Consider the following 12,063-nt stretch of genomic DNA (forward strand, 5'->3'; position numbering starts at 1 on the left):
ACTGAAGGAGGTTTTTGTATTACATGCTGTCTAGAACAAAAACCTCTCTTTTATTTTTAAAACACTTCTCCATCTGTCCAGAATCTATCCTTGAAACACACATGTCAAACAGGAAAAATCCGTTCTCTGAATTTTGGGTTTCAAAGAAAGATTATTATCTCCCAACTGAAAACACTTATGAAGAAATTGAGATAGGTTATTGTATTAGGAGAGTTTATGAAGATAAACCTCCTTCATAATTCCAAAATACCCTTCCATGTGACCAGAAACTGATCTTGAAAAAGGTTGCTAAAACCAGAAGACAAAGCTTGACTTTGAGCAGTTTCATAGCGCAAGTTTAACCATAAATTTCTCCCACCTCAGAACGAATTTGAAGAAACTGAAAGAGGTTTTTGTAGTTTGGTATGTTAGGAAGAAAATACTCTTTTAGTTTTCAAAAGTAAGTTCTCAGATGCTCAGGACCCCTTCTAGACGTTGACTAGTAAAAGCAGAAAGCAGAGTTTTTTATGCTGAAACAGGCTTTTTCAGGGGTTTCGTAGCGCGCTACGAAAACTCCTAGTTCAATGATTTCGTAGCTACTTTCAAAATTTCTCCAAAATGATGTGAGATATGACTTATAAACACCTGGTAAGACTTCTAAAACATGGAATGAGGCTGTCAAACATTATTTGGAAAAGAGATATGATCTTAAAAGACTTCTAACCTTATGACCTAACCCTTAAATCATGAAATGACCTAGAGACCCTTTAACACCATGACTAGAAGAAGGATTTGTGAATGAGAATGACACTAACTGTGATGAGATGAATAAAAAATTATAAGACTATGACTAGAAACAAGGCAACTTTCCAAAGCTTAGAGACAAAGATTTTAAGGTGATAACACTGTGTATCAATGATGTTTTGTTATATTTGCATGTTTAGCTTAATCTGATCCTGAGCTTTTTATGAATGTACATCTATATCTTAGTGTAGTTTCTCTCTCTTATGATCTTGCAGGAATTTGGTGAAGCTGGGCCGGTAAAGGAGCAAGGAGCTGGGAGCTATTGAAGAGAGGAGCGATTGGATCAACAAACTAGCGAAAGACACAGGTTAGTTACATCCTTTCTCCTCATTTACATTTCGTAAAGAAGAATACTCAAGTAGTTTTCCTTGTTTGTTGCTAAGTCACTATCACACCTTAGATTGGGATAGGGGCGTTCTGAATAGATACTTTTCCCAACAACAGGTTTGGTTGCATGGCTACTCTTAGTCTCTCAGGAAAGGGTGGAATGGCTTTGGGTTCACTTTCCTGTTTTCCTTCCTCATCCTCTAGGAGAGGAGGTTGGTGATCTAGAAGGACCTTTCCAGATCGTAGGTTGATCTCCTGAATCTCCACAGCATAGGTAGGGCATGTCATCTCTCCAGTGTATACCTGCTAGGCCTGTCTGTTGTTGGGGTTCGGGTTCGGTTGAGTAGGCATTTGAGGTTGTCTTGGAGGAGCAAGAGGTAATGGTCGTGGTTGAGCGAGCGATGGAGGCAAAATGGCGGGAGGAGAGTTGTATTGAGGCCTCCACCCTGGTTGAGGTGCATTCCACTGAGGTTGTAGCTGAGCATGAGAGTGAAACAAATGAGCAGCGGGTTGAGTATGGTATTGAGATGGATAAGACCAAGGAGGAGGTGCAGACCAGGAAGGATGAGCAGGGGGCCCTAGGAAGACATGTGAGCGGATTGGTTGGGGTTGTAATAATTTTGGGATGTTCCTTGCATCCCCTGCTAGTAAGGTCTGGATCCATGTGGCCTCCTTTGGTTGAGGAAGTAGAGTGGCTCAGTGGCCCCTTCAGCCCCTTGGTACATGGATTTAAGTCCGGGTAAGGTTGGGCACTAGTTTGTGGGGTGGTCTTCCTCACAAATGAAACATACCTACACTGAGTGCAATGGAAACTCATTCTTAGGATGCTTCCTTGTACATCTGGGACAAAAGATGGCCAAAGCCTTCTCAGCTTCTTCTTTCTTCTGTTGGATTTGGAAGGTATCCAGTTGCATGGCAATGGTATGTCTCATCTCACTTTTGAGGTCTTCCATCTGTTTTGCAAAATAATGCTTGGAGAAGGTGGCACTAGCTAAAAGTGGATTCCCCCTACCTCTTTTCTGGGCTGCCCTAGAGTGGTTTCTAAACACAGTCTTTATGTCTTCATAAGTTAGTTGGTAGATGTCTCCTCTAGCTAGCAAATGGAGGGTATCTAAAAGGTCTTCAGGGACTCCTCAGAGCAGAACTAACTTCAGAAATTCGGGGTCCAGTGTGCACCTGGACCTTTTATAACTAAGTTGGAACCTTTCTTCATTGTCTTCTAAAGACTCATCACTTCCCATGGTCATCCGAAAGATCTCTCCCTTCGTTTCCTTTGACATACAATAGTCTCGGTATTTGTTGTTAAAAGCTTGCTGCATCTGAGCCCAAGTTGCGATACTGTTTCCAGGTAACTCCATGAACCAGCATAGGGCTGCATCCTTGAGGGTAGAGGGAAATAGTTTAAACTTTTTCTCATCTTCTGCATAGTCATAAGTTCGACAAAGGACAACAAACTCAAACAGGAAGGTATCAGGGTCTTCAGTGGTCAATCCATGGAAGTGATGTAAGGCTAAGGGACTTATGTTTTTCATTTTCATGTCCCCGTTGGTCTCTCGGATGGGAAAGGCACCTTCTATTCTCTCCTCATCTTCTCTACCATTTCCGTGTTCAGCCATGGTCTCAAGAGGAATATTTTCTTGCTCTTCTTCTGTTATAGGATCTTTGTACTATAGGTTCTTCTGGATCACTGCCACCGAAGAAGAGAGAAGGGTGACTCAGTGATGTGGTGGGGGTGTTAGGTAAGAATTTCCCTGTATTGTCTCTGTTCCTATGAGGCATGAAATGGAATATTTTTGGTGGAGTTTTGGCCTTTTTTTTTCTGCTTGTACCTGCAAAATTGAAAGTGATTGAACTATAACTAACTAAAATCTATCTTGCTGAAACGAAATTGCAGAAATGAAGTGCTAATCTATGAAAGCAGGAAATATCTAATCTACACTTGCTGAAATGAAATGAAAGCAGGAAATGTCTAATCTACTTTTGCGGAAATGAAATTGCAGGATGGAAATGAAACAACTACTCTACTCTTGCTGAAATAAACTACTTAGCAGAAGATTGAAGTAGAAAGTAGAAGAAAAGCAAAAATCACAAATACTCTGATGCTTCCCTGACAACGGTGCCAAAAAGATGGTGGGCTCCAGTATTGCAGCAATAATGTTGCAACTCCCAGGACTCCCTTCTTTACTTTTATCAACCCGGTAGTTCGTAACAAACTTGGAAGCGATGGTGCTATATGCACAAGTACTAGCTCTTGCCGCACGCTATCACTTGATCAGCTGGCACAAGTCCGCTAGGATCTTAAACCAACTTCTATGAGATCTTAGAAGAAGCTTTTAACTTTGATGGATGAAAGCTAACTCAAAAGAGGCTAGTGTACTTGCAAAAAGAAGCTGAAAGGAAATGCAAACCCTGGCAAACCCTAGTTTTACAGACTAACCCTACTGGTGCAAGAAAAGAGATGAAAGTGGTGGAAATGGATGCCATTGACTCTTGGAAAGGTAAAATGCATGTGACTAAGCTACTTCTGAAGTAAAATCAGGAAAAAACATCTTTTTGTATTTTTGAGTAATTTTGTAGAATTATTATGCATGTGCTTAACTGTTTTGACTGTGCAGAGATTGATTGATGGAAGGAAATGGTGAGGGAACTTGTAGGAGTTTGGGAAGGTGAGAAGAGGTCCTAAGGGGTCCCTAACACCCTTCCAGAGAGTTTCATCATGATCGGATCTCGAAAAACCACTCTCGTGATCTTCTACAGGAAGTCTGCAGGGGTTCTACAGGATGTTCTACAGGATGTTCCGAAAGGAGATTTTGGAGGGTTGAAGGTGGAAGAAAGGTGGAGAAGTGGAGATGGAGGTTGGATGAGGGTGTGAAGAGGTTTAGAACCTGGCAAATGAAGCTAAGAAGTGATGAGGATGGTTGGATTTGTTCAAGGATGGATAGAGCAATGTTGCACAAAAATATGGAAATTAGGTCAAAGTGAGAAAGTGTGGCAAACGAAAGGCAAGAATCTGAATTAGGGGATGGAATAGGTTGCACTGATGGCGGAAGGGTAGGAAAGGAGGTATCGTAGGTGTTATACATGCTACTTCTTGAAATTGACCAAACAAGGACCATGCAAACCAAATATCTAGCAATTCTAACCTAATTTGACCGAGGAACCAGCACCCATGATGAATAGAAATTCATTAGTAGAAAATGATGTAACATAACTTATGAAAACCAAGAAAGAATGGATCTAAGCATGTAATCACATCTGGTGTCAAATTTTTCAACTGAGAAACTAACACTAGCAATTGCATGAAGAAGCAAATATAGTGTTTTGTGGCAGCAAGGACACTTGGGTCTCAGCTCATGGTCCCGAGGAGGGAGAGGTGAGATCCAAGGTTTCTTGATGGCCTTTTTCGAAGATATTTTCTGTTTTCAACCTATAAAATCACTCTGAACCACAAAAATCTCTTTCAATCATCAAAAATGACCTGGATAACCAAGCAAGATTCTAATCTACTAGCATAAACTATTTTATGAAGACAACAAAGAAAAACATATAACAATACATAGAGGAGGTCCTGGAACTTGGGTTGGGCCCAACCCCAAGAGCTATAGGCTCCTAAAAAGAAGCTCAAAATTGATGCAACATAAAACTGGTTTCCATTACTCAAAAAACAACCATGTCCAAAATGTGTTACAGCAGAAGCTCCAAAATGGGCTGAGAAACAAAGCATCACTATAGTGCAAAATACAAATGTTCAACAAGTAACCTATGAAGGCTGGCAGCCTTCCTACTTATGCACTACGAGGACCTCCAACAGTCCTCCTTAATTCAAGGGGCTTGGCTACTCAAAACTGCAAGTACTCAACCACTTCATAAAAGCTGCTCGGCTGCCTTTGGAAATCAATTTTGGTGGGTTGCTGAACTCCGAGCTGATGGTGGAGAACTCGAGAAAGGGGTCATTTAGTGTAGGAGACACCCTTCCTATGAATCCTCAGCCTTGTCCCCTCGTATTTGGCTGTCAAATGGCCCATAAATGCTTGACCTTGGTCCAAAAGTTTTCCAAAAATCTGCAACAAACATGTATTAGCCTTCATGATCAAGTGACTATTCTCATTCATTCAATTAACATAAACATACTTCAAAAGCATACATAAACTATGAAGAATGGTGGATAAATGGAGAAAAATAGGCAAAATGAGCCCAATAAGTTACCCATTTTTGGGGCTTATCAATAGGTCTAGGGAAAATAGTGTAGACATCTGGATTTTCTGAATGACATACTTCATTATTTCTTGAGCGTGTATTGATTGTAGTGACCATTACACATTTTGTAAATTAAATGAAAGAGTTATCCAATATTACCATGTCTGGAAGCTAAAAGATTTGAATTCCATGTCGTTAAAAAAATCTATTTTAACACATGATGTTGGGCAGCGGATCCCCCCATAGCATGTTTTTCGGGCTTGAAGCCCGAGTTTTGGTCAAGTGTAATGTAAAGACCCCATGAAATGCAAGCACGGAGCGCAAGAGTCTAGGGTTGTACTCCCTAAAATAATGTAATTTAATGTATAGTATGTCGGCCTACCTATGGTCCGTGGACCATGGAATTATATAAATAGAGTGAGGCTCTAAGTGTAAAGAAAGTATTAGTTTTGACAAGTAATAGACAAATGTGAAGGCATGGTTAGAAGATAAAAGTGAATCTGAAGTATATTTGGTAGTAGTGGTAGGTAGAGGCTCTAAAGCTGAGTGCGCAGAGGCCTAGTAGAGTCCACAGCTGGGTGCGCGGACCCCTGCAGCTAAGTGCGCAGGGCGGAGTTGGGTCTGTAACCAAACTTAAGTATTAATAAAGATAAGATTGATTCAGAATATTGTGCGTCTGTTTGTAGATCTATATTTCTATGTTCTGGTTATCTTTATGCATTTATATTGTTTTCGAGTACGCGCACTAATCTGAAAGTTGAATAAGTAATAAGAATATTGGGCCCGCACAAACTAAGTTAAGCACTAATATAATAGCACAGTAAGGATCAGATCGGAATAATACTGTATTCACAAAGGTGCGCACGGGTTGCGAAGAATAGAAAGCTGTGCGGAGCACGTAGCATGCAGATTAAGATCGCGAACCTCCAAAACCCTCATCAAGACATCCCTAGGGTGCGGAACCTGGTTCCAGCACCCTCCCATACTACTTCGGGTGAGACCTCAGTGCGCGCTCCATGGACTGTTGCCAAAAGGGCCAGTAGTACCGGGATTTGCTTGGCTAAACTCACTGCTAAACCTAGGTCAGGCCCCACGTAGCCAACAAATGGTTTCGTTGTCGGGACTAGGATCTACCTAAGGGATGTCTAATGTCATGCAACTAGAACCCAACAAAGAAGGAAATTGAAGAGTGGTTGGACAAGAAGATTCATGAGTTTGCGACATAGGAAAATAGAACTCCGCAGGTATCTGAGAAAAGGTGGTTGGATTGTTATGTGTATATGGAAATCCAAAAGATTTTCTTCGCATCCTTTCCTTCTAAACTGTATGAGTGGATTGCGAGGTTTGCTGACAGCCAGGGAAGGTGTAGGCTTGACCAACCAATAGTGTGGACTCCAAAATTAGTGCGCAGACTAGATGCATCAAAAGATAAGATCACGCGAGTTGTGGATCATTGGCTCAACTGGATAATAGGAGGATTTATCACTGAGTTTGCGGTAGACATGACTGTGAGCTACAGCGAAGCAGAACGACGTTTTCTCAAGGGACTGCGAGGTAAGTACATTAAATCTTTGAATACCTGGATTAAGATGTTGTTATGTGAAAAGCAGGTTATATGAATACATTAATGTTTGGAACGATGCAGAGTGGAAAGATATACAAAGGTAGCGGGGAGTTAGGAAACAACCCTTTAATTTCACCTTCGCGAGAGAGCGAGGAAGAGCTCGCTCGGGTCTCTCTGTGAAGTGTGGTTAGTGTTATAAGGCAATGCATTCTGCAGTTACCACCTCCACCCATGCCACCACCCGCTTCACCTCCACTTCCATCTCCACCCACTCCACCTCCACCAACCCCACAGTTCAGCATGGCGAGTGCAATAAAGCTACCCGTATTCAGAGGAGTAGGGAATGAGGATCCGAACCAATTCTAGTTCATGGTAAGTGCAGTATGGGAAGCCTCCACTTCAGGTAGTAAGGATCAACCAGAGCTAGGGATGGATCCTTCCATGCTAACTACCTTTTTGGAGACACGTATGAAACTGCTGCACAACAACAAGACCGTTAAGGGACTACAGGAGATGATCACTACGTGCGTGGGGTCAGGGGAACCGCGCATAGTCTGGAAATTGGGAAAGCATGCATTACGCACTGGGAGGGAAATGAGACTGACAACACAGATTGGTGAGTATGAAATGGATCAGGTGATCCTAGACCTGGGTTCGGACACGAATCTATTACCGAAGCAAACATGGGAATGTATGGGCAAGCCCACTTTACAATGGTCCCCTATTCAGTTATGAATGGTGAACCAACAGAAGATTTTTCCCATGGGGAGGTTGCAAGGGATGATAGTTGATATCAAAGGCGCAAGCAAACAAATGGACTTTGAAGTAATAAAGATTGTTGATGACAACAATCCCTATCCTGCATTGCTAGGAATAGATTGGGCCAATGATATGAACGGAGTCATCAATTTGAAGAAGCGCAAAATGATCTTTAAGAAAAAGTCGCTATGCGTAGTAGTCCCACTGGACCTAGCCGAAGTAGCGAGATACACTGAACCAGTGCGCAAACATGAAAGCAACGATGAGCTAGATTAGATTTACCAGATAACAACATGAGACCAGGAGCAAGTGAACTCGAATTCAGATGGGAGAATCTCATGGGAGTGCTACAACTCCTGTACTTTGGATTCAGACGAAGAAGTAGAACACTGGCAGAACCGATTGCATGAAGTGACAACACTGAATTGCAACATGATGATTAGATCACTGCATTGTGTAATGACAGAGGCAAGGGAAATGCCAACATATGATGGAGTGAGGGTAGTGGATGAATTCCTGGACAAATTTGAAAGTGCAGTGCCGAAACAGCAACGGTTCGGTGCGCTAGAATGGGCACTGCGCGCAACACCTGCATGATGGTGGGGTACACATCAGGAGACCATTGTAAACTAGCGCGAATGTAGAAGGTGGATGTTCTTACAGTTTGGAAGCCCCCAACATCAAACAAGAGTCGGGCAGCTAGGACGAAGTAGCTTGCGCACCCACTTGTGTCGATGGGTGCAGACGTGTCCCGTGCAATCCACACAAGCACACCCTTGACTAAGGATCAAAAATTGGAAACAGACGCAGTAGCAGGAAAAGCAACACACACCACAAATATTCCATGTCAAAGCATTTAGAAAGCTATATAGAATCATTAACAAATTTCACCAGGCGAGACGAACTAATTGGGACCTGCGCACCAGCGGTTTGATGGGCCTATGAGGCCATGAGTAGAAACCTAAGTGCGAAAATGACTCCAACACTTATGAGAAGAGACAAGACCATAAGAGTAGAGAAGAATCCCCATACAATAGCTTCCATAGTTGGGATAGTACATGAGGACCCGGGTAAAGGAATTATGCAGTTACAAGAAGCCATTCGGCAAGGGAACTTGGAACTTCGCGAACTCAAAGAAGATCGGGTACGGCTAAGAAAGAAAAGCATGATATTGGATGAATAAATCAACAAACTAGAAACTAAAGTCACTCAAGCATGCTGCACTGAGAAACTAAGCATGATGGGACAAGGTATAGCGAGCCATACCACTACATTAGAAGGATTTTTGGGCCTGCTACCATGGCTACGACCGCACCTTACTAGACAAAGTAAACAAGGGAGTGCACCATACAAGGAAGAATGCGACGCACTAACGAATGTGAGGGTAATTGAGTGATGACCATGAACCAAGCTGGAAGGTAAATTGAAGCCTCGCACAGGTGGTGCGACCACCTAACTATCCATGGAGAGCATAGTCTCAGCACTCCAAGCAGTTGAAAGAGAGTGCGGGACTATAAAAGAGGCTATATGGGAACTGCGCGAGACAGAGGTTATGCATAGGATCATTATGTCACAGGGGTCACTGCCACGTGTAGGGGGCTATGCTGCTATGCGGGTAGGCTGGGAGGTGACCATTAGTATCACTATTCATGAGAAGAGGTCCAATTTAAGGCAAAAAGGAGTGGGCGACGGGCAATTAAGACACGAATTAAGAGCTAGATTTGGGATGATCTACCGCCAAGAAGGCATTAATGATGTAGAAGTGGGGGGAAGGGTCGAATTCAAATTCAAAATATGTTATAAAATCCCTAGGGCCAGCTCCAAGGCAACACTTGGTTGTTTGAGAATTGAGCGTCAAATTCAAATTCAAAAGATGTTATAAAACCCCCAGGGCCAGCTCTAAGGCAACACATGGTTGTTTGAGAATTGAGCAAGTACATAGCATTGAGCACCGTGTACTCTAACCAACCTCAAGTGTAGACACAATGATGACAGCTAGAACAAGAGTGTGATTTTCCGAAGTCACCGCGGAGCCCTGTATGGCCCATGAGGAGCCTGGAGAGGCAGAAGCTGTGCCAGAAGTTCTGCAATCACCACGCATGCCGTGGCCACAGAAGGATAAGAAAACAATGGGGCTAGTCCATGTATCCCCCAAGAAACCCACGGTTTGGCAAATTGTCAATGGCAGAGAAGGGAAAAGTCATCACCATTGAAACAGAGGAGGAGGAGGAAGACTTGCAAGCCCTGATCGGCCAAATTGAGGTGCAAGATGATGAGGTAGAGGATGTCTCCCAAAAGCCTTCCACGACAAAGTTACCTCCTTACATCCCCCCATGGAAGGAGAAAGCCAAGGTACCAAAGGACCCAGAGGCCACGAAGAGTGTGCTCCAAACTGTGCTCCTCCCCGATGATATAAGGTTTGTAGGTCCATCGCTTGGACAAGTACCTACTATGAAGTTCAAAGATTGGGACCTCACAGACAGTGAGAAGTTCCCACAGTTGCCTGCAGAGAAGTCAATGAAGCAGAAATGGTTGCGTGGTGTGGAGAGGGATGGGTTACTCCATCTATGATGGATACCCCACTACCATCGCGTGCCCATCACCATTTTTGTCATCAGGCAATTTCTTTGCCTAGTGCATGATGGGTATCTCTAGCTGGAGGAGCCAATTCCCATCACAGTCAATCTAATTCACCGAATTTCTCAACTGCCAGTCAAAGGAAATGACCCTGCAGCCATAGCAGAAAAAAGCACCGACTTGGCCCTTGCAGAAGCTATGAAGGCCAAGTATAAACTAGAAAAGAGAAAGCGAGGGTATGCAATAGAAAGTATTAAAGACTAAGGGGTGTGCATAGCCACCCAGCTATTGGCCGGCAAGCTAATGAGGAAATGTTGTGTTGACAAAGTACCAACATCTGTGATTACATTGGTAGAGCAATGCACAGAGGGGATCCAGTTCAACTGGGCATGGTTCCTCTGTGACGAGTTCTTGATGAACTGAAGGGAGGCCCAGGAGCAGGGTAAGAACTTCCACTATGTGTGGTTACTCTTATCCATCCTGTTGGTTGCAGGGGAGTTGTCAGTGGACAACTAGTTTCCCACTACTGAGGGTGACTTGCCCGAAGCTGCAAGGTATGCCTCGCTCTGGGCTACAAAAGACATGAACAAGATTTGTGAGATAAAGGTGTTCTAGGTGTTCGTGGAGGTGAGCATCCGAACATGGATCAACTGTAGGCTGTGCTTGTCCCATATAGTTCATAATAACTTGCAAAGCGTGGTAGAATTCAAGGTGGATATGCATAACCTGTATATATGAGCACGCAAGGATCCATCACGAATATGGGTGAAGCTTCCATTCATCGCAACGGATGATGCGATCTTCGCAGTAATGGATTCATGGCCTCTCGAGTGGTGCACCTTAGACTTGGCGGAAATGGAGAAGGTCACCACTCAGTAACGAAAAAAGGACACCAAGCTGCACATCGCACAACTAGTTGAGAGGAGGCATTAGGAACAAGAAGCAGGCACACAGCAGAAGGCGACTGATGCAGCAGCAGCAGTGCAGATGGCAGAGAACACAACTGTGCCAACCAAAGAGCCCGAGGAGGGCCAGGAGATGTCCTCAGGGCAACAGATCGGGGAAGTGGACATGGAGGAGGACCGTGTGGACCCGAGCACAACATCTACACAACTCAAGTGGTCATGCAACCCAAAGAAAACAACCCCCAGGAAGAAGGTAAAAGCCACAAAGATGTCCGTCGGCCCGATCACACTCACAGAAGGTGATATGTTTGACATTAACGAAACGATTTGTGAGGTCACAAAGGATGTGCTTCAGGAACTGAGGATGGAGCAGAGCACTGTGTTGGGGGTGCTTAGCATGCAACTACAAGGATTATAGGTAAAACCCCCCCAACAGGTATAATGGCCTAGTACATCGCAGCAAGAACTGCCGAGGTTGAATAGACGTTGCGTGCATGTATGGCCAACACCTTTGTGTTGCCTGAAGGCATGCTTGCAGCAACAAGCGAGGGTGACCAGGCTGAGATGAGCAGCATGAAAGGCGTTGACTTGAAATTGGCTACCCTACCGTACAAAATACTATACCAGCTGTAGGATAGGGTCATTGCAGAACTTCGCCCCTGGGAAGGCCATGCAATCCAAGTCTTGCATGAGCAGAAAATCAACATGGACCAGTTCAGTACCCAGAGGGATGAGTTGGTTGTGCAGGCTCATGGATTGGAGCAGGCCATAGAGGATGCATGCAGGAGCGTTCCAGAGTTGGTTGTGCCAGTGGAGCTACCAGCAATAGAGCGGGTCTTTAGATTGGCAACCAGAGTTCACGACGCCTGGGAAGAAACGACAAAGGTTTAGTTGGAGATGAACCTATAGATCGTCGAGCTATAATTGAAGGTGCAACCCTCCACACCCCTA

Source organism: Pinus tabuliformis, chromosome 8 (genome assembly GCF_031772625.1).
Source record: "Pinus tabuliformis cultivar Carrire ecotype Pingquan chromosome 8, CPIR1, whole genome shotgun sequence".
NCBI classification, from domain to species: Eukaryota; Viridiplantae; Streptophyta; class Pinopsida; order Pinales; family Pinaceae; genus Pinus; species Pinus tabuliformis.